Here is a 6,362-nt window from a genome sequence, read left to right on the forward strand (position 1 = left end):
ATAATTTATTTATTTTTAAATTGTCGACATTCACTTAAGGCAAAACAGGATTTAAATATTTAATAAAATCAACATTTTATATAAAACAAAATGTAGTGAAATTCTAAAATATTAGTTTTATACAAATTGCATCACAATGAACAATAAAAGTTAAAAAGTTATTTTAAACGATAGGTGTTATAAACTAAAGTTTTAATTCTGATTCAGTCCTTTTCTTCAAATAAATTTAAATTTAAATTTATGAAAGCCATACATTCCTGTTTTTTGGCGCCTTTTTGTTTATTACATGTGTAGCAAAAAAAGTTAACACAAGTTTTTTGTTTTTTTCTGTCCATTTTTCGCGAGATATTTTTTTATGCAAAGGCTCATTCTCAGTAATAAGGTCAGTATTCTCCCTTTGCAAATTTCTCCACTTTCACATAACTGTAAAGGGATTTGTACACTAAGGCTCTGTTCTTGACCTTCTTTAGAATTCGCATTATTGGTTTTTTGACCAGGAGCTCCCAATTGAACATTTATTAGATAATGATACACCTTGGTTTCCTGATCTTCGATTGGTAATTTATTTAATATCTAGAAAAAAAAGTTTTACTTTTTAAATAAAAACGTTAGTACTTGCACACTAATATGAGTTCATATTTTCATAAATATAAAATTAACGGAACTAATATTTTCATTAAAAATCAGGAATATGCAAAATTTTTTTGGAGTTTACTCTCTAAGAATTAATTGTCATATAAGGCCCCCTTTATGGAAATTTTTTAAAGAGTGAAATTTATAAACGCGTTATGCTTTTCTGCGTGACGTATCTTGGGAAGCGTTCACAATTGGGAATACATTTCGATTTTAAAATTTTATTTTTCCTTCGTTTACATTTATTATACCTAATTAATTATTAATATTACTTATAATAAATATGCATATCTATAAGTGTTTTACAGAAACGATGCAAATGAAGACCTAGCTGAAGTGAAGACGCGTTTCGACAGGGTTGAAAGTTTGTTTTCGGAAATTAAATATTAATAGTTATAAGTTTTTATTTTCATTTGAATCCATATTATTATTTAATAGATTTTTCATTTGTCAAAGAAATATCAAAAAACATAATCATTAACATATGTTTCTTAAAACACGTCAATGTCTAGGCTCAATAATGTAGAGTACTAGATTGCAATTTTTTATTTTAGCTTAGTACAATACATTAAATATGAAATATTTACTAGCAAATAAAAAAAAATAAAAAAAGAAAGTGTTTTTAATAAATACCAGTTAATGAATATAAAATACAAAAATATCTTTAGTCATTTGTTAGGCGTTCTTAATTTCTTTGCACCTTGTTTTATAAAGTTCTTATTTTCTACTCACATTAATAAATTTTATATTCGTATTGCATTTTAAATATAATAAGAAAAAACGTTTCAATTCAAAAAGAAAATTCTTTATTAAAATATTATGAAAATTCAAGATGATATTAATAGTGACCAAAATTAATTAAACATATATTATGTATTTTATTTAGATAATGCCAGCAAAACCCTAACATATGAATAGGACTATATCTTTAACTATTATATAAAATGCCTTTATTTACATTATTTGCATATTAAACATATATTTTTAAATATCAATATAATAGTTTTTAGGGATAAATTTCAGATGTTTTTCTGTATGACACGCATAAATACACAATTTTTCTTTTATTGGTTTTTGAATGGAGCCGGAAAAGTATATTTATAAAAACATAAACAGTTATCAATCCAAGTTTCACTGCTGTGTATTTAATACACAAATCATATGTTCAAGCGATTGAAATTTGAGGTTGTTGGTTAAAATAAACTAAAAATACCTATTGAAATTTAATATTTAAAAAATTTTAACGAACGACTTGACCTTAAACTTGATTTATATTTGAGAAATAAATTGCGAAATAGCGGGAATTTCTGTTTATAGTAACTAAACATAAAATTGCTGTTCTTTGCGTTCCTTAAATAAATATTGTAGTTAATATTATTAACTCTATTTTTATTAAAAAGTACGTTTACAGAAATAAGCCCCTATAAATGTATTAATAAAACGACTGTATATACCGTAATTAATCTAATATTGATGTTTTATATAAATTTTATTATTTTATGAACAACTTTCGGTTAAGAAGTCAAAACGTCAATACAAAAATATAATTTTAATTCGAATTATTGTGGCTTAAACCCATAAACATATTTTTTAATGTAAACGTGCTCCAAGTCAAAAGTTTTAGAACTAAACCTTTATTTATGTATGTTATATCTAAGCGGGTTCTAATAATTTGTTTTTAGTGGTGTCAAAAAATAATATTGCCTACCTCAGTCGTCAAAGAGCCTGTATTATTTTCATCTTCTGAATTATGAAATTCATATACATCTGTAAAACACTAATATTAGTAAATTATATCACTTATATTATAATATCACCTACCCTTTAAATTATTTTGAGCTAGTTGAACTAACATTTTACTACGTTGGCTCATCTTGGAAAACATATAGCGAACTTTAACTTCCGCTAATAACTAACAAGTAAACCACAAAACGCACACTACCAATCATTTTAGCGCCAAAAAATTTGGCAACATTGCGGGGACTGGGTCCGTCCAGTGAATGATACTTTTTCATATATAAGGGTCTGGGAAAACGGTTAAGTTTGTTGGGTCTGGTAAAGATTGTTTACTATCTTAAATTTTTTTTTTATAAATTTTTTTACCCCTCTCAAGTTCCCTTGAATTAATACAATAAAACCACCTAAACAATACAATATATACTTCTTTTAACATTATATTTCAACTGGGTCTTAGGTGGTCTGTTAAGTGTCTTGGGACTGGTAGAGATAGTTGAATCAATATATATATATATATATATATATATATATATATATATATATATATATATATATATATATATATATATACATATGTATATATATATATATATACATATGTATATATATATATATATACACATATATACAAACAACCAGTTAATTAGGGCTGCATGGCTATGCTTTGTGCCCCTCCAATTATAAAATTGGCAGGACCCTGGTCTACCTGGCCTTTCGGCATACGACCGCAAGCGCCTCCACTACCCCTACGAGTCCGATACCAAAATGAGGGTGGCACGATGCATAAAGCATCGCGGGGCTCCACCCTCCCCGTAGCATATGTGTTGTGATTACGCCTCCCATCCGTTAGTCCCTCCCACGGGCGGAAAGGATCTCTCCTCTATCCCTCTTAAATCTCCAGGTGGGTACATGCCGAGACACCGGCGCCCTTAATGGTGGTGTAAGGTCAAAAGAGGTGGAATGAGAGTAGAGTGTCCCACGAGAGTCTCGTCTCGGATACTAGGAGTGTAGACCGGTGACCGCGACGCCTAAGCGCCTCGAGTGCGTTTCTACAGACCCAACACCCCAAGCGACGGCTCTCCACCTCTCGATTCCTACCCATTAGTCGCCTCTTACGACAGGCAGGGCTTTGTGGTCTCGGCCGTATTCTTATCTCCGCGAGCCGAACGGATAATTAGGGCTGCATTGCTAAAGTGCGTGCCCTCCAAGTACAAAGACCTGGCAGGACCCTGGGCTACCTATCTCGCGACATACGCCCATAGTGAAACCTCTGCCCCTACGAGTCCGACACCAAAGTGAAGGTGCCACGCAGCGTGTGCAAGTCACACCACGTGGGGGCTTCACCCTCCCCGTAGTACCTGTATTGCGAGTACCTCACCTACCCGTTATTCCCACACCACGGGCGGATAGGCTCGGCAGGCGGAGGAATTTCCCCTCGCACGTAGACAGGTCGCCGCCGAGGATCTCTCCTCTACCACTCTTAGATCTCCCGGTGGGTACGTGCCGGGGCACCCACACCACGCCTGACACAAGGTCAGGAGAGGTATGTACGGGCCCAGCTCGTTCAACCTCACCAGGCTCTTTTGGAATGGGAGTAGAGTGGTCCCACGAGAGTCTCGTCTCGGATACTAGGAATGTAGACCGGTGACCGTGTCGCCGAAGCGACCGTGTGCGTTTCTACCAACCCGACACCTCAAGCGACGGCTCTTCACCTCCCTATTCCTACCCATTAGTCGCCTCTTACGACAGGCACGGCTTTCTGACCCCGGCCGTATTCTTATCTCCGCGAGCCGGACGGAAAATTAGGGCTGCAGTCAGAAGGTTAAAGGGACGTTAAAGAAACACTTATGACTTTTTGTCCAGCTTTCGGAATTGTTTTATTCCTTTTTCAAAACGCTGTAATGTAGATAAAAAGAATATGTAAATAGTTACAAAATATCATAATTCGTCAGTACCGCTTACTAGTCGTTGAGATTATTTATAATACGTAGACGGATGATGAAGATACCTTGGGCACCAAGAAAATCTAATCAGGAAGTACTAAGGATGGTCAATGAAGATGGAGAATTACTAAAGACAGTAAAATATTGAAAAAGAAAAAAATGAAATAGTTATCATGAGGTAACCTAATGCTTAACTGAAAAAAGAATATTACAAAAAATAGTAGGAAATGAAAAAAGTACATACATTAACCAACAAATGATAATAATATGTCAATTAACTTAAGGTAACAACAAAATTTGAACATAAAGGGAAACGTAAAATGATTTGGAGAGACCCAGATAGGAATATAGAAAATCAAAGACCACAAACATCTTAGCTTAAAATGAAATTTATAATAAGGCGAGGGACTCATGAAAGTACTAAGGGCAAACGAAGATATGGACTACCACATGGCGACAGCCACAATGAAGAATATGACGATCGCAAAATCATACAATATAGTCAAATAACCAAATATGACAAGCAGCATATAAAATTATAGGAGTAAGCGAGAGCGGAATTGTCAATAAAGGATGGAACAATCAATTATGATGGTACAATCATGAATGAGAAAATTAAAAAGCAAAATGAATAAATAAAGACTCAGATGGATAAAAAATGTTTCACATACATGCATGAAATTCAAAGACCAAAGAAACCGCCAGGAGAATGTAATGTTTTATATAAACTAATACAATCTGGTCCAGAAAAAATAAACGAACAAGTGTACTAACTAATAAGACATACAGATTGAACGAATTTAAAACGGAACATACGAAATCAATGTATTTCGGCTCAACTCCGCTCTAGGTGGTTGGCCAACAAAAGGTTGTCAAATAATTATATTATAAAAATCCAATACTTCAGCGGGATGCTGGATTCTGAATTCATTCAAGAACAAGTCAAAACTCCACCCAAATAGGTTGCCTAGAATCACTGAAAAAACTAAACTACACAAGCAGTTATTATGCTGTCAAACCACTTATCGCTTCCTTATAGTCCAAGAGATAGAGCCGAAATTTTGAACTGATCAGTAATATGACATTTCTCTATTGGAATATATTCATTGTAACTGGGTTAAGACTTTGCCTTACAGGCGGACGCCCCTCGTGGTACAGAGGGTGGCTATACAGGGCTGAAGTTGTCATTTTTTTCGGAAAAATTAACGATCGATAATATGGCTGAAAATTTGCCAAGAGTAAGATCTTGGTATAACTAGACGAAATCCCAAAGGGCGGACGCGAGAGTGGATACATAAGGGGTGGCGGACAGTGGTGAAATTGCAATTTTTTGGGGAAAAATTAACGATAAGTAATATGTCCGCCATTTTCATGGCTCATTATTTAGCCCCTAAAAACTCTAAATCCAAAAGGGCGGACAGCTGGTTTGGTACAGAGAGCCATAAAACGGGGTCAAATGTACCACTTGTCTGCGCATTTTAGGTCTCGGTAACAATTTTCAAACTGATTTTATTATGATATTTTTATACCGATTGATTTGAAAATTTGTATGCTCACTTCTGCTACTATTCTGAGAAGCGTCAAGTAGAGTTTTCCTCAAAATTTTCCAAAAAAATTTCCGTAAATGAAAATTTTCGTAATTTTTTGAGGTAAAATCTAATTTGTAGAATCCTTTCCATTTTCTGTAAGTTATACCATGATTTTTTCCAAAAATTTTCAAACGATTTTTCCGATAAGAAAAAAAAATTAGAAAAACTTTTCTAAATCATTTGATAAAACTCTACGTCATCGTCTGAATCTTTTATAGAATATTTTGTAGTTTTAAAATGATATTATGATAATGTTTTTTTTTCAAACTAATATCATATTTACTTTACAAATCACATTTTTTTCTTAAATATAAATATTTTACGAATTAATTTTTATTTGAATAAACGTTTGATATTTGATATTTTATTAAATTAAAGTAATTTTATAATGTTAACTATTAATTACTTTTGGTATAACAAATAGTAATTTTACTTATTTTTTATTACAATAAAAAGGTTT

General features: G+C 33.0%; 1 long non-coding RNA gene across 1 annotated transcript; it reads right to left on the bottom strand.

The window, feature by feature from the left end:
• Positions 1–269: 269 nt before the first annotated feature.
• Positions 270–2,768, bottom strand: LOC140452976 (uncharacterized). Its single transcript, XR_011952269.1, has 3 exons — positions 2,455–2,768; positions 2,342–2,400; positions 270–573 (listed from the first exon to the last, which is right to left on the bottom strand). It is a non-coding gene; the product is annotated as an uncharacterized lncRNA (long non-coding RNA).
• Positions 2,769–6,362: the final 3,594 nt, after the last annotated feature.

The sequence above is a fragment of the Diabrotica undecimpunctata genome, chromosome 11, assembly GCF_040954645.1.
Source record: "Diabrotica undecimpunctata isolate CICGRU chromosome 11, icDiaUnde3, whole genome shotgun sequence".
Lineage (NCBI taxonomy): Eukaryota > Metazoa > Arthropoda > Insecta > Coleoptera > Chrysomelidae > Diabrotica > Diabrotica undecimpunctata.